Source organism: Dendrobates tinctorius, unplaced genomic scaffold, assembly GCF_039654945.1.
Source record: "Dendrobates tinctorius isolate UK_male_01 unplaced genomic scaffold, ASM3965494v1 ptg000162l, whole genome shotgun sequence".
Lineage (NCBI taxonomy): Eukaryota > Metazoa > Chordata > Amphibia > Anura > Dendrobatidae > Dendrobates > Dendrobates tinctorius.
Window position 1 is genome coordinate 19,200,345 of NW_027361829.1, and position 27,456 is coordinate 19,227,800.

The 27,456-nt window shown below is 42.8% G+C and overlaps 1 protein-coding gene across 1 annotated transcript in view; it reads right to left on the reverse strand.

The window, feature by feature from the left end:
- DDC (dopa decarboxylase) overlaps nt 1-27,103 on the reverse strand; it is a 402,495-nt gene extending 375,392 nt beyond the window's left edge. The window contains exon 1 of the mRNA XM_073549875.1: nt 27,023-27,103. The gene's annotated coding sequence lies outside the window, so the exon portion shown is untranslated. The remainder of the gene's footprint in view (nt 1-27,022) is intronic.
- Nucleotides 27,104-27,456: the final 353 nt, after the last annotated feature.

The following is a 27,456-nucleotide window of genomic DNA, read 5'->3' on the forward strand; positions in this document are numbered from 1 at the left end:
CATCATATGACTATAATAACCTGAAGAATGAATGTAAAACGTTATTTAATGTAAAACATGAACAGATCTATATTCACTTGAAAAAAAAATGATATAAATTAGGCTAGTTTCACACTTGCATTTTTTTGCGCTGCGTATTTGCTCATAAATGCGCATGCGTTTTTTTCCTATACTTAACATGGGTGCGCATTGTCATGCGTTTGTACGCGTTTGTATGTGCATGCGTTTTTTTGTAGTGTGCGCCCGGGCACACAAAATGCATCCTGTTGCATTTTTTGTGCGTCCGACCTGTCTCAAAAAAACGCATGCGCACGCAATGCGCACGCAATGCGCATGAAATTCATCCTAAAACACATTAAAGTCTATGGGAGCGCTGACGTGCGCATGGTCATGTGCATGTCAGCGCAAAAAAAGCATGCGGTTTTTTTTTCTAAAAACCATGCGCAAAAAACAAGAAAATGCAGAAAAACACATGATGCGTTTTTTATGCATGTTTGCACTGCGCACGCAGCGCAAAAAAAACGCAAGTGTGAAAGTAGCCTTACTCAGTAATTTATATGTAACCTCAAACAGCTAAAATGCTGCAAGGCAAAATCAGAAAATGATAGGTTGATCCTTAAAGGGAATTTGTCACCAAACTTTTTCCACCTAATCTGAGAGCAGACGGATGTGGTGTTAGAGACCCTGATTCCAGTGATATTTCAGTTACCGCGCTGCTTGCTGTAGTTTTGATGAAGTCACTGCTTTATCAGCAAGATATTATCACTAGAGGACTAATAAACCTGCTGCCATGTTGTCCTTCATAATCCCAAAGCAGAGAATAATTCATAAAATAGTCATAATCCCACCTCCACCATTGATTGTCAGATTTATGCCTATGCACAGAGTACACAGAAACATCATAAACACCCTTACCAACAATAACGTGGCTGTTGCATTACAGAACACATTCACCCTGGTGATCTAGTGGTGGTGTCGGAAGAGACGTGGAGGATGGCGTTCGAAAAATGTTTTCCAAGTTTAAAGGAGCGGGTCTCCTATACTTGTAATGCCCATACACTAAGTGTATGGGCTGACAAACATTTCACCCTGTGGGGTACGCATCAACCTACGGTGTCAACATTTTTTTTACAGCCATCATAATCACCCTTGAAAAGAATAGCGTGGCTGTTGCATCACGGAACAATTTCGCCCTGGTGATCTAGTGGTGGTGGATGATGAGGATGAGGAGAAGGAGGATGATAACAGCAAATAGCCAAAATCAGGAAGAGTATACCCATGTGTGGGTGTGAAGAGGTTCACGGGAATATACCTCCCAATAAAAGACACTGGATTTGAGGTTATGTTTCGCTGTTATCATGCGGTGGTGTACAGAAGTCTGGCCCAATCCAGCCCTTATTCATTTTTATAAGAGTCACCCTGTCAGCATTTTCAGTTGACAGGCGGATGCGCTTATCAGTTATAATTCCACCAGTGGTACTAAAATGCGTTCTGACAAAACGCTAGCAGCAGGGCAGGACCTCCAAGGCGTAGAGAGCCAGTTCATGCCACGTATCTAGCATTGAGACCCAATAATTATAAGGCACGGAGGAATCAAGGAGGACGTTGGTACGGTCAGCAAGGTACTCGCTCAGCATCTTCCAAAACTTTGCACTCCTTGTGAGAGTACCCTGCGCCTCAGGGTCACTGCGATGGGAAAGTCTGAGAAAACTCTCCCAGAACTCTGTCAGTGTTCCCCTGCCTCTGCTGGATTGGAGTTGTGCCTCTCTCGCCTGTACTCCTTGGTTGTCCAATGAACTGTGACCTCTGCCGCCAACATTTTCAAATGAGAATTTTTATAATAATTCTGCAACCATAGCCTTCTGAAACTGCACCATTTTAGTACACCTATCTGCCTCTGGAAGAAGAGATTGAAAGTTCTCCTTGTAGCGTGGGTCTAGAAGTGTCACCAACCAGTAATGAGTGTCACCCAAAATTTTGAGAATATGAGGGTCACGGGAAAGGCAGCACAACAAAAAGTCAGCCATGCGTACCGAACTGCTAACAGACAAGACTTCCATGTTCTCACCAAGAGGATGACTGACCATGCTCTCCGCCTCCTCCCTGTTCTTAGGCCATCCACACTGAACAGATGGTATGACAATTATGCTTGTAGTACCATTTATAGCGCATGAAAGTAGCTCCTGTTCTTCCTCCTCCTCCTATTCCTCATTGTCAACCAATCCACATTGGAATGACATGAGGCTGGGCTCTGTGTAATAACCCTGTATGGTTCCTTGATCCATATCATTGTGCTCCACCTGCAATGCATCCTCTTTGATTGTGAGCAGAGAGCATTTCAGAACACAGAGAAGCAGGATGGTGACGCTAATTATGGCATCATCGCCACTCACCATCTTAGTGGACTCCTCAAAGTTTTGTAGGATGGAACATATGTCTGACATCCATGTCCACTCAAGAGGTCTTATGTGTGGAGTCTGAACTGAATACCAAGGGCCTTGTTGATGCTGGCAGTCAACGACTTTAGCTGCAAACACTGCTGAAGCACAGCAAGGATGGTGGAAGCTGTAGCTGACTCTCTAAAATGGGCACACAGGCACAGTACTTTCACAAGCAGATCTGGCAGCTCCAGGTAGCTTTTGAGAAACCGCTGAGCAACGAGGTTAAGATAATGGGCCAGGCAGGGAACGTGCTTGAGCTCACCTTGCCTCAGAGCCGCCACCAGGTTCTGGCCATTGTCACACATAACCATGCCTGGCTGTTGGTTCAGCTGTGTCAGCCACAGATCTACCTGCTCTTCCAGAGCTGTCCACAACTCTTCAGCATTGTGTGGTTTGTCACCTAAGCATATTAGCTTCAGTACAGCCTGTTGATGTTTGGCTGAGGCAGTGCTGCAGTGCTTCCAGCTTGTGACTGAAGTGGTCATTTTGGAGATGGAGACTGAAGAGGAGGAGGAGGTGCAGGAGTTGTAAGCTGAGGGGGCAACCATGATTGACATAGGGCCTGCAATCCTCGGCATTGGGAGGATGTGTTCCATCCCAGGTTCGATTGGGTCCCGGCTTCCATTATGTTAACCCAGTGTGCCATAAGCGAGATGTACCATCCCTGCCTACATGCACTTGTCCATGTTTCCAAGGTTAGTTGCACTTTCCCAGTAACAGCATTGTTGAGGGCATGGCTAATGATGTGGGACACATGCTTCTGTAATGTGGGGATGGCACACCGGGAAAAATAGTGGAGGCTGGGGACCGAGTACCTTGGGATGGCCACCACCATCAGGTTGCGGAAAGCTTCCATCTCCACGATCCTAAAAGGCAACATTAAGAGCACAAGCAGACAAGAAATATGTGAATTTAGTAGGGTGGCCTGTGGGGCATTGGCAGTGTATTTCCGCTTACGTTCCCAGGACTGGGGTATGTTCAACTGAATGCTGCGCTGGTAAAAGCAGGTGGATGTGTTTGATGATGGTGCTAGTTGAGTGTGTGCAACGACAGGTGCAGGGCAGGAGGAATCCTCGCAGGCACCATGGACAGGGGATTGACTTCCACGCACAACAGCGGAAGAAGCAGTGGTGTCACCTGCAGTGTTCCTGGAGCCTGGGGTTCGGCCCACAAAGTCGGATGCTTTGCTGCCATGTGCCTGATCATGCTGGTGGTGGTCAGACTGGTAATTTTGCTACCCCTGCTGAGCGGGCATGGCAGGTGGTGCAAATGGCCTGTTTGGGGTTTTCGGCAGAGTCTTGAAAAAACAACCAGACTCCGGAAGATCTAACCCTTGTACTGGTAACTTCCGTTATGTTGGTGTTACGGGGAACAGTTGCTCATCTTCTGTCTGCGGGCACCACACTGCTTCTTCCTGCCTGTTGAGGTGTTACGCCACCCTCCTCCAGTGTGCTGCTGTCCTTGCTCTGCATGTCCGCCTGCCAGGTTGGGTCAGTTACTACATCATCCACCACCTCCTCTTCCACTTCTGCACCTTGACCTCCTCCTGACTTTCTGGCAATTGTGTCTCATTGTCCACCTCTAGTGAAAAGTTCCCACTGTCACCTTCATGTGAACGTGGCTCAAATATTTGGCATCGCTTCATGCGATCTCCTCTTGCCCCGCTTCAAGTGCAGCGGGAGAGAGGCTCTAAATGGAAAAGTGAACAGCTCTTTGGAGTGTCCAAGTGTTAGATCAGTTGTCTATGTGTGCTCTGCATGGTGGGAGGAAGGAGGATCAGGGTGAGGAATATGTGGTCCAGACTCACAGCTACTGAGAATTGACCGTGTAGAAGACAGGGTGTTGGTGGAGGCGGCAAAGTGACTGGAAGCCTTATCCGCTATCCAACCAACAAAGTTTTGACACTGCTCTTGGTTCAAAAGTGGTGTGCTGCTGCGGTCCCCTAGTAATTGTGACAGGAAGGTTGAGCGAGACGATGTGGGTGTTTGTTGTGGGCCAATTTCAGCTTGCCCATGTCCTCGGCCTCACCCTCTGCATGCACCATCACCATCATGTCCACTTTCCCGTCCCTTGCCACACGCCTTGTCCATTTTAAATGGACTACAATATTTTGCACGTTCACTAAAAATGACTGACTTTGGAGAAAACTTATGAGCCATGTGCAGGGAAGCCACAGTTTAAAATATCTGGCCTGTTAATAACACCCATTTTTTGTAAGCAAATAACTAGACTAAGACACAGCAACGAGTTACAACAACAGTTCAATTGAGCCCCAAAAATGCACCAATTTTTAGCCCACATATAGGTGAGGCCTGTGACGGAGATCCCCCTTAATTATCTGGACTCTATTTTTTTTTAAACACCAAAAGCGTGTGAATAAATAGGCTAAGACACAGCAACAACAGTTCTATTGAGCCCCAAAAATGCCCCAGTTTTTAGCCCACAGATAGGTGAGGCCTGAGACGGCGATCCCCCACTTTAAATTATCTGGCCTGTATTTTTTTTGAACACCAAAAGAGTGTGAATAATAGGCTAAGGCACACAACAGCAGTTCAATTGAGCCCAAAAAAGGCCCCAATTTTTAGACCACAGATAGGTGAGTCCTGTGACCACACTGTAAAAAATAAAGCCTGTATTTTTATTTTCTTACAGGAAAATAGTGTCAAGAACTAGGGTAACACACAGCAAAAACAATTGAATGGAGACATGAAATGTCACCATTTTGAGCCCACAGATAGTTGTGGCGTGTGACGGAGAAACCACACTGTAAAATATGGGGTGGCTGGGATCAACAACACTCAATTTCTAGTAAGTGCATTGTCTTACTTTAACTTGATTCTAAAGGCCCTGTCACACATAGCGACGCTACAACGATCCCGAGTTAGTGCCTGTACTGTTTATTATTTGAGTAGTTCATGTAGCATTTTGTCATTAATGATTGAAGCACAGTACTATGTGTTGTATTACTAGGTCTTGATCCCTGCACCATTGCCAGACAGTCTCTGTGTTTTATAATGAAATTATGTATATATTTAATATAAGTGTGTAATAAAGATAAATTTTATGGCTAATACACTCATTGGGTGTTTTCAACCCCTCTTTTTGGTAAAATATGCTACCTGTATTTTTATTTTCTTACAGGAAAATTGTGTCAAGAACTAGGGTAACACACAGCAAAAACAGTTGAATGGAGGCCTCAAATGCCACAATTTGTAGCCCACAGATAGACAAGGTGTGTGACGGAGATATCAGACTGTAAAATATGTGGCCTGTATTTTTATTTTCTTACAGGAAAATAGTGTCAAGAACTAGGATAACATAAAGTAAAAACAGTTGAATGGAGGCCTCAAATGCCACAATTTGTAGCCCACAGATAGACGAGGCATGTGATGAGATACCAGACTGTAAAATATGTGGCCTATATTTTTATTTTTTTACAGGAAAATATTGTAAAGAACTAGGGTAACACACAGCAAAAACAGGTGAATGGAGGCCTCAAATGCCACAATTTGTAGCCCACAGATAGATGACGCATTTGACGGAAATACAACACTGTAAAATATGTGGCCTGTGTTTTGTTCACAGCAAAATAGTGTCACTAATTAGGGTAGTACAGTCCTGGCCAAAAGTTTTGAGAATGACACCAAAATTATATTTTCACATGATCTGCTGCCCTCTGGTTTTTATGTGTGTTTGTCAGATGTTTTTATCACATACAGAAATATAATTGCAATCATATTATGAGTACCAAAAGGTTATATTGACAGTTAGAATGAGTTAATGCAGCAAGTCAATATTTCCAGTGTTGACCCTTCTTCTTCAGGATCTCTGCAATTCTCCCTGGCATGCTCTCAATCAACTTCTGGACCAAATCCTGACTGATAGCAGTCCATTCTTGCATAATCAATGCTTGCATGTTGCCAGAATTTGTTGGTTTTTGTTTGTCCACCGGTCTCTTGATGATTGCCCACAAGTTCTCAATGGGATTAAGATGGGAGAAGTTGCTCTTGGAGGACATTCTTGTACCATTCTTTATTCATGGCTGTGTTTTTAGGCAACACTGTGAGTGAGCCGATTCCCTTGGCTGAGAAGCAACCCCGCACATGAATGGTTTCAGGATGCTTAACAGTTGGTATGAGACAAGACTGGTGGTAGCGCTCACCTCTTCTTCTCCGAATAAGCTGTTTTCCAGATGTCCCAAACAATTGAAAAGGGGACTCATCAGAGAAAATGACTTTACCCCAGTCCTCAGCAGTCCACTCCCTGTACCTTTTGCAGAGTATCAGTCGGTCCCTGATGTTTTTTTCTGGAGAGAAGTGGCTTCTTTGCTGCCCTCCTTCAAAACCAGGCCTTGCTCAAAGAGTCTCCACATCACAGTGCGTGCAGAAGCACTCACACCAGCCTGCCGCCATTGCTGAGCAAGCTCAGCACTGCTGGTAGTCCGATCCCGCAGCTGAAACAGCTTTAAGATAAGGTCCTGGCGCTTGCTGGTCCTTCTTGGGCGCCCTGGAGCCTTTTTGGCATCAATGGAAGCTCTCTCCTTGAAGTTCTTGATGATGCGATAGATTGTTGACTGAGGTGCAATCTTTGTAGCTGCGATACTCTTCCCTGTTAGGCCATTTTTGTGCAGGGCAATGATGGCTGCACGTGTTTCTTTAGAGATAACCATGGTTAACTGAAGAGAAACAATGATACCAAGCACAAGCCTCCTTTTAAAGTGTCCAGTGGTGTCATTCTTACTTAATCATGACTAATTGATCGCCAGCCCTGTCCTCATCAACACCCACACCTGTGTTAATTGAACAATCACTAAAACAATGTTAGCTGCTCCTTTTAAGGCAGGACTGCAATGATGTTGAAATGTGTTTTGGGGGTTAAAGTTCATTTTCTTGACAAATATTGACTTTGCAAGTAATTGCTGTTAAGCTGACCACTCTTTATGACATTCTGGAGTATATGCAAATTGCCATTAGAAAAACTGAAGCAGTAGACTTTGTAAAAATTAATATTTGTAGCATTCTCAAAACTTTTGGCCATGACTGTACACAGTAAAAACAGATCAATGTAGGCCTGAAATGCCACAATGTTTAGCCCACAGATAGCTAAGTCGTGTAACAGAGATACCACACTGTAAAATATGTGGCCTGTATATTTTTTTACAGCAAAATAGTGTCACTAACTAGGGTAGAACACAGCACAAACAATTCAATGTAGGCCAGAAATGCCAAAATTTTTAGCCGACAGATAGATGAGTCGTGTGACGGAGATACCACACTGTAAAATAGGTGGCCTGTTGTAACACCCGTGCCGTACCTCCACGGGGTCCCCGTCGGAGCCTCTGCTCTCAGTCTGCTCCCCGCCACTCTGCCTCTGCCTCTGGTCTCTCCCCTGCTCCTGCTTCCTGGCGTGCGGCCAGCAGAACCCCGGGTATGATGCTGTGGTCGAGCGCGCTCCCGATCTCTTAAAGAGACAGCGCACATTTTTCAAAATATGCTGTTAACCAATGGTATCCTTGTGTATGCTATTTCTGGCCCCTCTGCCATAGACATGGCGTCAGAACAACAAGTGTTTCCTGTTGCTAGTTTCCGGTTTAGGGTTCTGACGTGCCTGTGATCTGTTTTGCTTTTCCAGTGTCCCAGCCAATACCCAGCTAATACTGTTTGTGTTCTCAGGCTATCAGTAGCTTGCTACTCCATCCCTGGGATGATACCAGTGCTGCCTGTGCAAGTTCCATCCTGCTCAGCCGTCCGTTACCCACGGCAGCGTCAGTGCTGCCAGAGCCAGCTCCGTCCCATCCAGCCGCTTCCCACCGGTCAAGTTCTACGCTATCTGTTATCCCTGTCTGTGCACCTGTTCCACTGGGCCAGCTTCCACGTGTCCGGGGTCTAACTGGAGTTAGCACCTGTGTCCCTCAGACATTCCATTTTGATCCTGTTTGAGTGGTTTTACTATGGGTGTCTGGGGATCGCATAGTCACTCCCCCTTTGGAGCCCCCCGGACCGTGGTCCAGTGGTTCCACAAAAATAGCAATAAATGAATGTGCTCTTTAACATCTGTGACTCTGCTTCCATTCGTTACACCTGTATTTTCTTACAGCAAAATAGTGTCACTAACTAGGGTGACACACAGCAAAAGCAGTTCAATGTAGGCCTGAAATGTCACAATTTTTAGCTCACATATAGATGAGGCATATGACAGAGATACCACACTATAAAATATGTGGCTTTTATTTTTTACAGCAAAATAGTGTCATTAACTAGGGTAGCACACAGCAAAAACAGTTCAATGTAGGCCTGAAATGCCACAATTTTTAGCCCACAGATAGCTGAGTCATGTGACGCACATACCACACCGTAAAATATGTGGCCTATATTTTTTTTTACCGGAAAATAGTGTCACTAACTAGGGTAGCACACAGTAAAAACAGTTCAATATAGGCCTGAAATGCCACAATTTTTTGCCCACTTATAGATGAGGCGTGTGACGGAGATACCACACTGTAAAATATGTGGCCTGTATTTTTATTTTTTTACAGGCAGGAAAATAGTGTCAAGAACTAGGGTAACACACAGCAAAAACAGTTGAATGGAGGCATCAAATGCCACAATATAAGACACTCCAAGAAATTTTTACAGTACCACAAAAATGGCAGAATTTTCTGTGTACTCAGATGTGATCGCTGGGACGGACAAACCCGTTTAAAAAGCTGGATTTTCACGCTGTGCTATGAAAAGGATCTGGCTGTATTTTGCAGTGTCAACAAGCAAATGGAGAAAAAAAAAACGTGCGCTCTGGATTGCTTTTGAATAAAATAATCAGGATTAAGATGCAAAAAAAAGATTCCTGGCCACTGATACCTGGGCCTATGTATATATGGTCAATATATGTAATAGACAGCAGCAGACAGTAATGAAATGGACCCTCTTGATGTATGCAATGAATTATGCCACATGCTATGCCTTCCTGACAAGCAGTGATATCTATATATCCACATATAGTGCCTGCATGCCTTTCACTGATATGTATACTGCTCAAAGAAATAAAGGGAACACTATTCCATTTGCAACAGGCTGTTTGTGCTCCCTTTATTGCCTTGAGCAGTATATATACCCACATACACTCCCCGCCTACCTTGCACTGTAATCTATATAGCCCGTAATTAGTCCTTAGAAGGACTGTTGATTTAGCTGGATTTGTGTATTCAATAATGGTCCCGTTACACATAGCGACGCTCCAGCGATCCCGACAACGATACGACCTGGTAAGGATCGCTGGTACGTCGCTACATGGTCGCTAGTAAGCAGTCAAACAGGCAGATCTACTCAATGACGCAGCAACGATACGGCGATCCGTATAACGATCTCGGCCGTCGTTGGGACCTTGTCACACAGCAACTATTCTGACGATTCACGCCTGTGTCCCTGAGTTCTGAGTCGCCAATGAGGTCACTCGTCAGCGTCAAACACAGCGATGCATGCTGGCCAGCAAGACGCCAATGATCAAAAAAGGCCTAGGACATTCAAGCACGATCAGCGATATCCAGCGGGGGGCCGGTCTCTGCTATGTGTCACACGAAGCGAGATCTCTGGCGAGGTCGCTGTTGCGTCACAAAATCTGTGACGTTTCAGCGATCTCGCTAACGATCTCGCTATGTGTGACGGAGCCTTAACTTTGAAACCCCCAAATCTGACGCTATCTTGGCAGCAACTCTTTCTACACTATGTGATTCCGGAGCTGAATGTGACGAGCAGGGCTGCGCCAGTTCTGACATAGACCTGATGACGCTGTGCAGCCAACCAATCACTGTAATGCCACAACCAACATGGCTGCGGCTTTACAGTGCGTGGCACACAATCACTGCATGTTGATTGGTGCTCTAAAGAGCGCCAAACATGCAGAGCGGGGACCCGAGTTCCCGCCTAGCAAACCCAGAATTGGTACAGCGATGCTCGAGCGAGTACCAAGCATTACCGAGTATGCTCGCTCATCACTATTAACAATATCAACTCAATTGTACTTGATACATCTGATGGTGAATGAATATTGATTGTCAAAATGATGGTGAGACCCCAAGGGGGGAATTAAATTGACCAGAATTTGCATAGGACTGCTAGTAATATTTGACAAATACCATTTCACTGTTGTTCTGAAATGTAGAATAATAATGTTATGCAATTTAGAACTAATCACTGATCACCAGAACAGGGAACTCTGTCCTTTATTCTCCCATGTCAATCAGACTGCTGGTTACTACCATAGACAATGAATGGCACAACCGGCGCATATGTGACCAGCTGTGCAATTTAACTCCTCCCGGCCACTGTCTAATGTCCAGGAAAAGTATCGTACGTGGACGTAAGTCCCCTATTATGCTGATAGGTGAGGTTCTAGGTAGCAAAAAACAGACATTATATGGATGCAACTTAGATGGCAACAGGATGCTACCAATTTTTATTTATTTTTTTAAATTATCCCTGTTGAATTGAATGGCAAATTCTATTCACAAATGTTACCAAAGTAGGACATTTCTGTCTTTTTTAAGTCAGAAAAAAAACTCATATATGAATAGCTCCAGAAATGTGTCAGTATGCTGTCAGCGCATGTATATGACAAACTGATGTGTGAATGAGCCCTTACTCCTCTTGGCTGTGGTTTGGTGACCGAGCGAGGGAAGTGGACGAGTCCTCACTTCTACCAGTTTGGAGAAATCCCAGTACTGATACCCGCAATCATCTAACAAGTATTGTCATCTATCCAGAGTCCGCACTGGATTATTGTAGGATAGAAAAGGGTACTAATATTTCATTTGCTTGCTTTTTTATAACATCTCCAGCTTTTTTAGGGGAAGCATTAAGGGGCCCCCACTCCTACACTCCTCCAGGGCCCCTGGACCTCTACAGCAGAAATTGTATTGATAATAAATCTGCATTTTAAATGTAATTTCCAATGTTGAGACCTTGTTATCACTTCAAGTCCTGTACAGTGTAGGAGTTTAATCCCTTCACCCTGAAGCCTGTTTTCACCTTCCTGACCAGGCCAATTTTTACAATTCTGACCACTGTCACTTTATAAGGTCATAACTCTGGAACACTTCAACAGATCCTGGAACACTTCAACAGATCCTGTTGTTTCTGAGACTGTTTTCTCATGACATATTGTTTTAGATCAGATTGCTGATCTGACACTTTCTGCACTGCAGAGTATCAGATCAGGAAGGGAAGGAGGCAGGCTGGTGCCTGCTCTCAGCAGGTGCTCACAAGCTACCTTACCTGCAGGACCCGGAAGGACTCCATGGGTTAAATGCCCGCGATCGATGCTAGCATCAATTGTGGACATTGCTGTGGGGTGTCAACTGTCACATACAGTGGGTATGGAAAGTATTCAGACGCCTTTAAATTTTTTACTCTTTGTTTCCTTGCAGTCATTTGGTAAATTCAAAAAAGTTCATTTTTTTCTCATTAATGTACACTCTGCACCCCATCTTGATGGAAAAAAAGAGAAATGTAGAAATTTTTGCAAATTTATTTAAAAAAAAAACTGAAATATCACATGGTCATAAGTATTCAGACCCTTTGCTCAGTATTGAGTAGAAGCACCCTTTTGAGCTAGTACAGCCATGAGTCTTCTTGGGAATGATGCAACAAGTTTTTCACACCTGGATTTGGGGATCCTCTGCCATTCCTCCTTGCAGATCCTCTCTAGTTCCGTCAGGTTGGATGGTGAATGTTGGTGGACAGCCATTTTGAGGTCTCTAAAGAGATGCTCAATTGGGTTTAGGTCAGGGTGGAGCGCCCGCCAGGGCCGTGGGGTACTCCGTACCGGGCCCGGTCAGTTCTTAAGGGGATGTGTCATGGCAGCAGTGACCGGGTCCTTAGCCCTTGTTGTGTCCAATGAAAATATAGATGAAAAGGGAAAATAAAGTTTATGATATATAGTTCATGACGCCACCTGTGGTATTCGGCAAATAAGATGTTAGCCGACACTGCAGATTCAGTCCTCTGGGGCAGTTTTTGATGCAGCAGAGTTGGCTCAGCTCTCCACAGGCAGAGCTATTCCCCAGGGCAGTGATAGTGAAAAGATGGAGATGATGGTGGTTGTAGTGCAGGGCAGATGGCACAGCAATAAATAGAGGACACAGCAGAGTGCAGTCTTCATGCTTTTACTCACAGTTCAATTGTTACAGTCACCTGCCGGGGTGCTGGGTCCCCCAGGCAGCTCTCAGGTAGCTTGGGGTGCACGTTGCCAGGGCTCCCTTTGATGTTCCTTTCCTGGCTGTCTCACTATGTTGGCTACCACCTCCCCTGCCCTGCGTCTTCACACTCAGTGTCCTGAGCCAGCAGACTCGGATCTTGTCGGGCAACTTTGGTCAGAACCCTGGATCCTATATGTCTGTCTTTTCGGCGAATGAGTGTAGGGTCGGCTGCAGCACTTAAAGATACTTCCACCTCCGGTTTCCTAGCTGAGTCCTTAGTTTCTCCACTAGTTTTGGGGCCAGTCCCCTAACTGTGACCTGGTCCCTCCGGCCACGCCGGTGGATGCAGGCCCCACGGACGGATTGCTCACTATCCGTGCCCCTAAGACCTCTTCTTCCTCTCCAGTGTCTCTAATACTTCCTTTCTTCTCTATTTTCACTCCATCTCTCTCACTCTCTTTAGTCTGGAGACAAGCTGCACTCAGCTTCAGTTTCCACAAGCGACTCCTTCTCTGTCTCTCCTCACTTCTGTCCTTTCACAACTACTCTCTGACTAACTGACTCTTTCCAGAACAATCTCTTTACCTCAGCACTAACTCCTCCCACCAACTGTCACTCCCTTAAGCTTCACCCCTTCTCTACTTTCTCCTCCCACACCCTCTACTTAACTCCCCCCTTGCCAGATGGGGACTAGTGTTGGGTGCTGGTGTATGAGTCCTGGCAGTGCTCCTTCCTTACCTGAGAGCAGAGTACCACACCTCCGGATGAAGTGCAGTACCCTGTGATGACTGAGACCACAGGGGCACCATGAGGGCTCTGGCTGGGCCAGTCAAGAACAGCCACAAAGTTGTTCTGAAGCCACTCCCTTGTTATTTAGCTGTGTGCTTAAGGACTTTGTCTTGTTGGAAGGTGAACCTTCGGCCAAGTCTGAGATTCAGAGCACTCTGGAAGAGGTTTTCATTCAGCATATCTCTGTACTTGGCCACATTCATGTTTCCTTAAATTGCAACCAGTTATCCTGTTCCTGCAGCTGAAAAACACCCCCATAGCATGATGCTGCTATAGCGATGCTTCACTGTTAGGATTGTAATGGGCAGGTGATGAGCATTGCCTGTTTTTTTCCACACATACCGCTTAAAATTATCACAAAAAAGTTCTATCTTCCTCTCATCAGACCAGAGAATCTTATTTCTCATAGTCTAGGAGTCCTTCATATGTTTTTTCGCAAACTCTATGTGGGGTTTCATATTTCTGGCACTGAGGAGAGGCTTTCGTCTGCCACAAAGGCCCGACTGGTGGAGGGCTGCAGTGATAGTTGACTTTGTGGAACTTTCTCCCATCTCCCTACTATATCTGTGGAGCTCCGCCACAGTGATCTTGGGGTTCTTCTTTACATCTCCCACCAAGGCACTTCTCCCATGATAGCCCAGTTTGGCTGGACAGCCAGGTTGAGGAAAACTTCTGGTGGTCCCAAACTTCTTCCATTTAAGGATTATGGAGGCCACTCTGCTCTTGGCAACCTTGAGTACTGCAAAAATTCTTTTGTAACCTGGGCCAGATCTGTGCCTTGCCACAATTCTGTCTCTGAGCACCTTGGCCAGTTCCTTTGACCTCATGATTCTCATTTGGTCTAACATGCACTGTTAGCTGTGAGGTCTCATATAGACAGGTGTGTGCCTTTACAAATCAAGTCCTATCAGTTTAATTAAGCACAGCTGGACTCCAAAGAAGGAGTAGAACCATCTCAAGGAGGATCACAAGGAAATGGACAGCATGTGACTTAAATATAAGTGTCTGAGCAAAGGGTCTGAATACTTATGACCATGTGATATTTTAGTTTTTCTATTTTAATAAATTTGCAAAAATCTCTACATTTCTGTTTTTTGTCAGTCAAGATGGGGTGCAGAGTGTACATTAATGAGAAAAAAAATTAACTTTTTTGAATTTACTAAATGGCTGCAATGTAACAAAGAGTGAAAAATTGAAAGGGGTCTAAATACTTTCCGTACCTACTGTACAGCGCTCAGCGTGAGGCCCCGTGATCACGGCGCCATACATATACTGCTATTTGCAGGAACGCACCTCCCGCAGAGCAGTATAAGAAGGCTGCATGTTGGGAAGAGGTTAAAATAACTGAAGAAGAGTAGACTGATAAGTATTCTATAGTGTGCATATATATATTTATATAATATAAGTAGAAAGAGAGCACATGTCAGTGCTCTATATATACATGTGTCTGTATGTAGGTGATCTGTAGATACATGTGTCTGTATGTGTGTGGTCTGTGTATGTATGCATCTGTATGTATGTGCTTGCATCTGTATGTAGGCGCTTCGTGTATGCATGTGTCTGTATGTAGGTGCTCTGTGTATACATGATACATGATAGATTTACTAGTGGTCACTCTGGTCCCATCATTCTTTGTCAGCCTATGTAAAGAGGCCAGTAAACAAGCAGCAAATGTCTTCAATATTGTTGATCACACTCGTTTAACAGCTTAAAATAATAAATAATAATTTTATTTCTCTAGCGCCAACATATTCTGCAGTGCTTTACATTTTAGAGGGGACTTTTACAGACAATAAAATACATTACAGAATAACAATAATCACATAAGTCAACAGATACCAAGAGGAGTGAAGGCCCTGCTCGCAAGCTTACAATCTACGTAACAAGTAGAAAAAGAGTGGCACTCACCGTCCTTAAAATTTCACTTTATTTCTGCAATTTTTAAAACATCCAGGTCAGGAGAGTTGTTGGTGGAACAGAGAGCTGGGACGACGATCATTTCGCGCTTGCGCACTTCAATCGGTCCTCAATTAATCCAACATATGTGCTGCAGTGGTGCGGATCATTTTGTCTTGCTTGGCAAGCTTACAATCTATGCCTGAACTCAGCGCATGTAAATGCGACCTAAATGTTTCTTTGTGATGTGACAATATGTTAGCATTTGGGGCATCAACTTAAACTTTTGACAGGACCCTACTTTGTTTGTAATAAAAAATGATCGATAATCATTTCAATACGTTGAAGAGTTTTTGCTTTCGTACTTTTGTTGTAAAAATGGGGCACAGTTTCACCAGACATGTGATATTAATTATAACTGCAACATAATGTGCCTCAAAAGGGAAAAATGGTAGTAGTTATACCTAGTACAAAGATATACCATGCATATTTGTAAAAGTAACTATTTGCTGCACTGCAAATTTGAAAGAAAAATATTAATATTTATGGAATATTTGCTGTAAGTAATAGAGATCTTTCTAATATTTATATTGTTAAACCACATAGGACAGAAGGAAGTTGGTACATATTTTAATCCTCATTATTTTACAATACCCAAACTGAGCCAAGAGTAGATCTTAGCTCTCATTCAGATGAGTGTATAATAGGGCAAAAACGCGACGGGATACTGACCAACCTTATTCATTTAGGCTGTTCAGATGACAGACAGACAGAGATCATGTGAAAAAAAAATCACAGCATCCACTGATCTGTATATTGGACAACTGTCTATGCAAGTGTATGGGTGCTCAAAAAAAATCTGATCCCTTATGGATCAGCTGTATGTGATTCAATCTTTACAGTTACATTGCTATTATTGACATAGGAAAGCGAATTTGATTATGTACATGTCACACAGATGTCATGTGAATGTCACCGATGGATATGACAATACACATGAAAATCATCCAAGTTTATTGGATTAAAATTTGATTATTTGACTTGCTTTAAATAGAAAACAAGTGTATTATATATTGTACATACAGGTTTTCTTACAAACCTAGAATATCATCAAAAAGTTAATTTATTTCAGTTCTTCAATGGAAAAAGTGAAGCTCATATATTACAAAGAGTCATTACAAACAGTGTGATCTATTTCAAGTGTTTATTATTCAGTTTATGCATTATTCTGTTAATGTTGATGATTATGGCTTACAGCCAATGAAAACCCAAAAGGCATTATCTCAATAAATTAGAATACTTTATAACAGCAGCTTGAAAAATGATTTTAAAATCTGAAATGTTGGCGTACTGAAATGTATGTTCAGCAGAAGTGTAGCTAAGGGTTCAGCCTAGGGGGGCGAAACACCTCTGAGTGGGTCCCCTAACCTGAGTAACATTTGCTTACATAATTATGGTGGTTTTAAACACTCTTTTGGGCATGATTCTCGTCCGAGTCTCTCGCATCAACACCTGGCACTGCCGCCGGCACTCGGATCGGAGCGTGCGGCTACATGTATTTCTATGCAGTCGCACACTCCGGTCCGAGTGCCGTGGCAGTGCCAGGTGTTGATGTGAGAGACTCGCATGAGAATTGTGCGAGTTTCACGTAAGTGTGACCCCGGCCTAAAGAACATATCGACGATTACAGTGCAGTTATAGAGACTTACAGGTGATGCTCTTTCTAATGGAGTGATTTACTTTTCCAGTTTTTAAACCAGGCACAGATCGCCACAACGTAGCTGCAGAGATTACAACAAAGACACATTTGCCCTCTCATATTTTCAGCACCGTCCCCATCTATTCCCTACTTGCACAACCTCCTCATCCTGATCATAGCCCAATACTGAGCCGCTGATGCTGTATGTGTCCCTATGGCCGGGGTCACACATGTAAGAAACTCGCACGATTCTCGTGCGAGTCTCTCACATCGACACCCAACACTGCCGCCGGCATGCAGACCGGAGCGTGCAGCTGCATGTATTTCTATGCAGCCACACGCGCCGGTCTGAGTGCTGTGGCAGTGCCAGGTGTTCATGTGAGCATGAGCCCTAACAGGCTGGGGCTTATTATAAGATCTAAGCTGTAAATATTATAAGCCCGCTATCTCCACCCTCCCCAGACAACAACTATTAGGCATGAATCACACTAGCGATGAATACGGACGAGTGCTATGTGATGAAACATCACGTAGCACTGTGACCAGTATTCGTCTATGGGGCAGCTCCCATCACCGTTTTTTTTCTCGGCCGTATTCTACATGCAAGTGAAATCGCAGCATGCTGCAATTGTCACAGACACTCGGCCGAGACTAGGCTCATTCGCACCAATATATGTCTATGGGTGTGAGTGAGACAATGCACCGAGTGCTGTGCAATATACGCCGAGGAGATAGAGAAATTAGTTTCTCCGCCTCCTCCGCAGCTGTGCTCCGATCCTCTATTGTGCAAGAAGCTCGGAGCACAAGCGCATGACACTCGGCTCCCCCTCGCAGCAGGCAAGGAGCCGAGAGTCATTAGCATATCGCATCCCATGCTCTCGCATCGGATGCCATACGCTAGTGTGACCTCGGCCTTAGATAAGATGATTGCATTGCATATAATCTAAGATAAGGATGGAAATTGGAATATGAAGGCCCCTACAGCACCACCCCCTATACCCTAATTCAGCTCCCTCTCTTCTCCTCACATACACCCCACTTGGCACTCCCACAGTAACATCTTCCAATCCAAGCCTTTTAATTTATATAAAAAAAAACAAACATTTTGTTCCACATCAGTCATCAGCCCTGGCCCTTATATTTCTGAAAATGACCGTAATAGTGACCATCTAGGCCAGTCACTCTCTTGGGCTCCTGGGTACTCCCGAGTCCTGTCACAACCTAATCTGCAGCTGCTCACTAGGACACAGGGCCAGCGTGGACCAATCAGGGAGCACCTGCCACCTGGGGTGGAGCCAGGGCCAGTTTTAGGCAAAGTGGGGCCCTAAGCAAAGTTTAAAATGGGGCCCTAAATGCTAACATATTGCACATCACACAGAAGCATTTAGGTTGTATTTACATGCACTGAGTTCAGCCCCCTAAATGAGTGTGATCGACACTCATCACTTGTTTCCCGGCCTCTTTTACACCGTCTGAGAAAGAATGATGGGAACAGAACGATCACTAATGGATCAATCTGTCCCCATACAGTATCATGTTATCAGCAGCAAATCTATACCCCATAGTCCTCCATATAATATAATACACTACTCATAGCCCTCCATATATTAAAATACACTCAGTCCTTCATATAGTAAAATACACTGCTCAGTCCTCCATATAGTATAATACGATCCTCATAGTGATCCATATAGTATAATATACCGCCAGTCATCCATGTAGTACAATTCATTTCCCATAGTAAAATGCACCCCATAGTTCTTCACATAGTATAATATATTCCCCATAGTTCTCGATACAGTATAATGCAGCCCAAATATAGTATAATGCAGCCACCCCATAGAGCATAATGCAGCCACCCCACAGAGTATAATGCAGCCCTGCCATACAATACAATGGAACCCCCCATAGAATATAATGCAGTCCCCCTCTTATAGCATAATGCAGCCACCCCACAGAATATAATGTAATCCCCCATAGAATATAATGCAGCCCCCCTCTTATAGTATAATGTAGTCACCCCTTAGAGCATAATGCAACCCCCATAGAATATACGGCAGCCCCCTCAGAGTATAATGCAGTCCCCCATAGAATATAATGCAGTAAATGCATTCAATACTTGGTCGGTGCTCCTTTTGCATCAGTTACTGCATCAATGTGGTGTGGCTTGGAGGCGATCAGCCTGAGGCACTGCTGAGGTGTTATGGAAGCCCAGATTGCTTTGATAGTAGCCTTCAGCTCATCTGCATTGTTGGGTCTGGTGTCTCTCATCTTCCTCTTGACAATACCCCATAGATTCTCTATAGGGTTAAGGTCAGGTGAGTTTGCTGGCCAATCAAGCACAGTGATACTGTTGTTTTTTAACCAGGTATTCCACTTTTGACAGTGTGGACAGGTGCCAAGTCCTACTGGAGAATGAAATTTCCATCTCCAGTAAGCTTATCGGCAGAGGGAAACATGTGACCTAATATTTCCTGGTAGACGGCTGCGCTAACTTTGGCCTTGATAAAACACAGTAGACCTACACCAGCAGATGACATGGCTACCCAAACCATCACTGATTGTGGAAACTTCACACTAGACCTCAAGTAGCTTGGATTATGTGCCTCTCCACTCATCCTAAAGACTCTGGGATCTTGATTTCCAAATGAAATGCAAAATTTACTTTTATCTGAATACACCACCTTGGACCACTGAGGAACAGTCCAGTTCTTTTTCTCCTTGGCCCAGGTAAGACGCTTCTGGCGTTGTCTATTGGTCATGAGTGGCTTGACACAAGGAATGCGACACTTGTAGCCCATGTTCTGGATATGCCTGTGTGTGTTAGCTCTTGAAGCAATGAATAAAGCAGCAATCTCGCCCAAGGTCTGGAATGGCCTTTTCTTAACAATCCTTTCAAGGCTGCGGTTATCCCAGTTGCTTGTGCACCTTTTTCTACCACACTTTTTCCTTCCACTCAACTTTCCTTTAATATGTTTGGATACAGCACTCTATATACAGCCAGCTTCTTTAGAAATGACCTTTTGTGGCTTACCCTCCTTGTGGAGTGTGTGAATGACTGTATTCTGGACATCTGTCAACACAGCAGTCTTCCCCATGATTGTGGAGCTTACTGAAACAGACTAAGGGAATTTTTTAAATGCTTAGGAAGCCTTTGCAGTTGTTTTTTGTTAATTATTCAAATTTACTGAGATAATGACTTTGGGGTTTTCATTGGCTGTAAGCAATAATCATCAATATTAACAGAACTAAACACTTGAAATAGATCAACCTGTTTGAAATGACTATATAATACAGCTCTGGCAAAAATTACACAGTTTTATAAAAATCAGCTTATCTACATGTCTGACAGCCATTCCATTCCAGTGTCAGTTAAATTCCAACCAGACTACAAATCATTCTACTTAATGTGCTTCAGATTAGTTGATCACCTGAACCAAATCTTATTTAACGAATGAAAGCATAAAAAACCATGCTGTAGTGTTGGCAATCCTCTTGCCATAGGACAAGCTGGATGGCAAAACAAGTGCTAGTAATATCCCAAAAGTAATAGGAATGAGAAAATAACTTTTAACCATACCAAAGGAGTTGAAAAGAAGTCTTGAGTGAGGATAAGAAAGGCTCAATTCTGGCTTTACTAGCAGTACAGTGAATGTCATGTTGCCTCCATCCTTAAAATTTCTAAGACGGCAGTCCATTACAACAAGGTCACGCAGCAGACATTGGGGACAACAAAGCTACTGACCGACAGAGGGCGAAAACGACTTTCCACTGACCGGGATGACGGTCATCTTATTCGAATGTCACTCTGCAACCACAAGATGACTTCAAGTGACCTACAAAAGGAATGTCAAATGACAGCTGGGGTGAAGTGCATGTCAAGAACAGTTCGTAACAGGCTCCTAGAGGCAAGGTCAAAGTCATGTAAAGGTAGAAAAAAGCCTTTCATCAATGAGAAGCAAAGGAGAGCCAGGCTGAAATTTACCAAAGACCATAAGGGTATGTGCACCCGTTGTGGATTTTGATGCAGATCCGCAGCATTTTTTAACGCGCGGATTTGAATCAAATCCGCAGTGTAGTGCACAGGCAATGTTAGTATATGGTAAATTAAGAATTGCTGTGCACATGCTGCGTAAAAATCCGCGCAGATTTGCAGCGGTTTTTTTTTCTGCAGCATGTCAATTCTTTTTGCGGATACGCAGCAGCGTTTTCCAGTCTGGCACATCTCTCTCTCCTCCAGAAGCACAAGGGAGAAAATTCACAGATCCAATACCACCTAACAAATCTGCTCACCAAAAACGCATTACAATCCGCAGGAAATCCGCATCAATTTCGCATGAAATCCGCAAGCGTTTTCCCCTGTGTTCTCTGCCAAGAAATGCGGATTTTGTGCAAAAAATTCTGCAGAATAATCTGCAACATGTACACATACCCTAAGGATTGGACCATAGAGGACTGGAGAAGGTAATCTCTGAGTCTAATTTTCAGAATAACAAAAATATGCAGTGCTTACAGACCTCAAATAATGCCAAGAAAACAAGTTCATAATCATTTAGAAACAACAATACTAATGTTTTAACTCAGGAAGAGTTCAGAAATCAATATTTTGAGGAATAACCAAGATTTTTAATCACAGCTTTCATGCGTCTTGGCATGCTTTCCACCAGTCTTTCTCATTGCTTTTGGGTGACCTTATGCCACTCCTGGTTCAAAAATTTAAACAATTCTTTGTTTGATGGCTTGTGACTATCAATCTTCCTCTTGATTACATTCCAGAGGTTTTCAATGGGGTTCAGGTCCAGAAATTGGGCTGGCCCTGACAGGGATTTGATGTGGTGGTCCTTCATCCACACATTGATTGACCTACCTGTGTGTCATGGCGCATTGTACTGCTGGAAAAAACAGTCCTCAGAGTTGGAAAACATTGCCTGAGCAGAAGGAATCAACTGTTTTTCCAAGATAACCTTGCATGCGGCTTGATTCGTACATCCTTCGCAAAGATTAACCTGCCCAATTCCAGCCTTGCTGAAGCATCCCCAGATCATCACTGATTCTCCACCAAAGTTCACAGTGGGTGCAAGGCACTGTGGCTTGTACGTCTGTCCAGATCTCCATCTAACCATTAGACGATCATGTGTTGGGCAAAGCTGAAAATTAGACTCATCAGAGAAGATTACTTTACTCCAGTCCTTTATGGTCCAATCCTTATGGTCTTTGGCAAACTTCAGCCTGGCTCTCCTTTGCCTCTCATTGATGAAAGGCTATTTTCTGCTTTTATATGACTTGAGCCTTGCCTCTAGGAGCCTGTTACAAACTGTTCTTGCCATACACTTCACCCCAGCTGCCATTTGCCATTTCTTTTGTAGGTCACTTGATGTCATCCTGCAGTTGTTGAGTGATGTTCGAATAAGATGACGGTCATCCCGGTCAGTGGATAGTGGTTTTCGCCCTCTGCTGGTCTGTAGCTTTGTTGTCCCCAATGTCTGCTGCTTGACCTTGTTGTAATGGACTGCCGTCTTAGAAATTTTAAGGATGGAGGCAACATGATGCTCACTGTATCCCCCTGCTAGTAAAGCCACAATTGAGCCCTTCTTTTCCTCACTCAAAATTTTTCTTTTCAAATCCTTTGGTATGGTTAAAAGTTATGTTTTCATTCCTATTACTTTTGGGATATTACTAGCACTTGTATTGCCATCCATCTTGTCCTATTGCAAGAGTTTAGTGAACACCACAGCAGGGTTTGTTTTACACTTTCCTTGATTAAATAAGATTTGGTTCAGGTGATCACCTAATCAGAAGCACATTAAGTAGAATGAGGTGTACTCTGGTTGGAATTCAACTGACACTGGAATGGCTGTCAGACATGTAGAGAAGCTGATTTTTAGAAAACTGTGCAGTGGTCTCTTAAGTTTTGCCAGAGCTGTGTGTGTGTATATATATATATATATATATATATATATTCTTATTTGATTTGATTCAACAAGATCCATAATTACCTTGTTCTATGAAGAAGGCAGAAGTTACCGGTATTTGCATTCAAGTTCCAGAACATCTATTAGGTCTAATGTAGTGTAATAAACAGAGTAATGGCTTTATTTCATTATTGTGTAAAAATTAAGGGGTTTAGAGCTTAATGGACAATGATGGGTCAGCATTTTCAGATTTGCTGGACGATACTCTCTGTGGATTTTTTATCTTTGCCGTCTGTTGATGCAAGTGCTGTCCTGTAAGCTTCACACAACTACAGGTGCGTCTCACAAAATTAGAATATCATCCCCTCCATGCCACGCTGCATTGATGCAGTAATTGATGCAAAAGGAGCCCTGACCAAGTATTGAGTGCATTTACTGAACATACATTTCAGTAGGCCAACATTTCGGATTTTAAAATCATTTGTCAAGCTGGTGTTATAAAGTATTCTAATTTACTTAGACAATGGCTTTTGGGTTTTCATTGGCTGTAAGCCATAATCATCAACATTAACAGAAATAAACCCTTGAAATAGATCACTTTGTTTGCAATGACTATATATTATACGACTTTCACATTTTGTATTGAAGAACTGAAATAAATTAACTTTTTGATGATATTCTAATTTTGTGAGAAGCACCTCTATATCTCTAATATGAGCTCAGAACCAAGACATGGCCAATTTGCACAGGTTGAATGCTCATTCCTGATTATTCGCTAGTTTCATCTTCAATGCCCTTGCTGATGGAAGGAGGTTTGCTCTCAAAATCTCACGATACATGGCCCCATTCATTCTTTCATGTACATGGATCTGTCGTCCTGGTCCCTTTGCAGAGAACCAGCCCCAAAACATGTTGCCACCCCCCCATACTACACAGTAGGTATGGTGTTCTTTGGATGCAACTCCCCATTCTGTCTCCTCCAAACACTATGAGTTTTGTTTCTACCAAAGAGTTCTACTTTGATTTAATTAGACCATATGACATTCTCCCAATACTGTTCTGGATAATCTATATACTGTGTATCAAACTTCAGACCAGCCCGGACATGTACTGACTTAAGCAGGGGGACACGTCTGGTACTGCAGGATCTGAGTCTCTGGCAGCGTAGTGTGTTACTGATGGTAGCCTTTGTTACAGTGGTCCCAGCTCTATGCAGGTCATTCACTAGGTCCCCCCCATGTGGTACTGGGATTTTTGCTCACCGTTCTTGTGATCCTTTTGACCCAGACTTTAAGTCATTTGCTGAAGTTTAGTCACTTTTGAAAGTCATTCCACTTGAAGAAATTAATGTGACTAAGGCTACTTTCACACATCAGTTTTTTGCCGTCAGGCAGGATCCGGCTATTTTTAGAAAAAACGGATCCGGCATAAATTTTGGAGAACTGTAGAAACGGATCCGTTTTTTTGCTGGATCCGTCTAGCAGGTTATATCTGTTTCCTGGGGGCTGGCCAATTGGATCTGAGCATGCGCAGACTTAAAAAAACGGATCCGGTGGCTGGATCCGTCTTTTTCTGGATCCGGCGCTTCCGGCTTTTTCGCCGGAGACAAAAAACGTTACAGTAGCCGTTTTTTCCAGACGCTGGAATGAGACAAGTTGCCGGATCCGGCAAAAAACGGATGAAACGCAATGCCATCCGGCGCGATCCGGCGCTAATGCAAGTCAATGGGGAAAAACTGGATCCGGCATTTCATTTTGCCGGATCCGGTTTTACAAAAAAAAGCCGGATCGCGCATGACGGCAAAAAACTGATGTGTGAAAGAGGCCTAAGGCAAATGATTCTAAATTCTTGCACAAATAGGTAAGAAAAATGCAACATAGTAGATTAGACATTTTTTATTTGCACCCAAAAACTCAGAAATACATTGATATTATGGCCAACTATTTTCTAACCATATTTTCTTGTTGTTTTTCCTAACACAATACTAATTTTATATCTTTAATGTATTATGTTACATTTAAATTATTACAAAGTCTCTCCCAAAAAACTAAATGAGAGACAGATTTCCCCTTAGCAGCCTTTGCCAGCATTATAATCGGAGAGCACATCCTGTTAACGAGTCTGAAGTAAGAGAAGAGCAAGTTCTAAGGTGAGTGTTGGGTGTGATTATATAGGTGCTGTCCAAAACTGCCAAATTCATCTGATGGTTACACGGAACTCCCAAATTTACCCCAACAGATGATAGCTTGTCCATTTCTCTTGTTGTGCATGAGGGTAAGCCCCCTGCTCTCTCCATAGAGAAAACACGAATACTCAGGCATTCATGTGCGTAGAGGAGTCAGAAGAGACAACGGTTTGCGGAATAATCAATCTGCCAACAGTTATTTCATTGTATGTCCACATCCTTTATGTGAATATTTCTGAATAAGTAATCTACTTGAAAGAAATGGTAGAAAATGTTTTTGGCACATTTTTTGTTGCGCTTTTACATATGTGTATGGGTGTATTTTTTTCTGCTTCAGTTGATTCAATTTTGGAGCTTAAGCAGAAAAGCACCAAGAATTGATATATCTCTTCTTTATTCACACAGAAAAAAAGGTGTGGAAATAATAAGACCATGTGCATTATAGATTTTTTTCCATTGAAATAAGTAGGGAGATTATTTAGGGAGTGTTTGAAGTGGTCTTGGAAGTGGATTTTAGAGCAAAATCTGCTCTAAAAACCGCCTAAAGAAATTCTGTTTTGACTTACTCAAAATCCACGCTCACTTCTTTGCACATTGGCATAAATGCATTGATCTGTCTAATCTGTTATTTTTGATTATATAGTTGCATTTATTTTATACTTTGTGAATCGCAAAGTGTAAACATGAAACATAAAAATTTGCCCTTTTGGGGATGATTCTAGTTATGCAATAAGACACAGAAAACACCCACAGTATGACAAACGTGCATGAATACTCTGCTGTAAAATATATGTAACAGTAAGCAGCAAGTGCTGGTAAAAGATGATAACAAAAACAGCGTATTTAGTTGATGCGTGTTTTTAATTTTTTAGTTATGCAATAAGCAGCATTACAATAGGAAAAGTGTGATTGATCTCCGTAACCAAATCCAAGCCGACCATGAGCCTTGAGATAACATTTGCCATTGTCTGATTTGTTTTTATTCTTTTGAATGTGTTTATTTGATTGTAAAGCACTGTGTAATAGACTTATGCTCTAAGGGATACAATTATTATTATTATTATTATTTTGTGGGGCAGAGTAATCACAGGAACATATTTTTATTATCCGTGCAGAACTGAGCTGCTCCCACACAGTAGCAATATGGATCTAGGCGTGAAACATGCACATATGAAGAAAAATCCAACTTTTTTGTGGAGGTAAGTTTGCATATAGTACAGCTTCATACATAAGCCAACTACTAAGGGCTGGATGGATAGATAAATTGATGGATGTGTAACTTGTAATTAAGGCTAGGTTCACAAAAAGTTTGCTAAGAAGATTATATTCAATGTAATTTTGCACAAACTAGAGAAAATCATCGGTCACAAGCACATTATAATACCACACTCCTGAGTTGAATGTTTATGATAGACATACGGTAATATGAAGAAAAATGAGTTACTCATGAGCACATGTGAATCTATAACTAAATACAATGAACATGTTAGGATATGGGATGAACTAGATGGACTTAAAGTCTCTCTTCAACCTTAAATACTATATTACTATGTTACTGTGTTAACAAGGTTTTTTAAAGTAAAATTAATGAATGAAATTAATACATGGTTGAATTAATGCATAATAAAATATTTTAGGCATATACAGCAATATAGAAGGAAATCACATGTAGAAATGCACATTTTATATTTAGAATGATCTTAAGGCTGTTTACAATGCAAATCAATTGTAATATTGAGTGTACCTGTACTGTCATAAGGTACATGGAAGGGAAATAAGTAAGGTATGAATGCAGGGAAGATTTATCAGCAGTTCAAATGAACAATAAGACTTACAGCTACAGTAATCCAGATATTTAGATCCTTGGGATTAGATAGACACAAAGCTGCTGAAGACAATTTTACTTACAGTTTACAGTGTAAATCCTCTGGATCTCCAGAAGCTGCACTCTCAGATATGATGCACTGGGAAAGCTGATCACTCTATATAGTCAGCATAGCCTCCTCCTCTGGCCAATCACAGACACTCGCATGTCACTCAACAATCAGCTGCATCTCTCCATAGCAGGGCAGTGTAGCAACCAACCCTATTGTCCTGTAGAATACAGAGTGATGATTAGCAGAGCACACTTCAAGGAAATGGAAAGCATATGAAAGACAAACTTCATCAGCTTCACAGTCACGGACCAATATGCCATAGGAGTTCTATGCGGCCATACAAGCAAAGAGCAATTAGTTTTAAACTCTCGATCCCTCTCCTTGTATAAATAAATATATATATACAGGGTGGGCCAATTACATAGTAACGTAGTTATTAAGGTTGGAAGAAGACTTTAAGTCCAT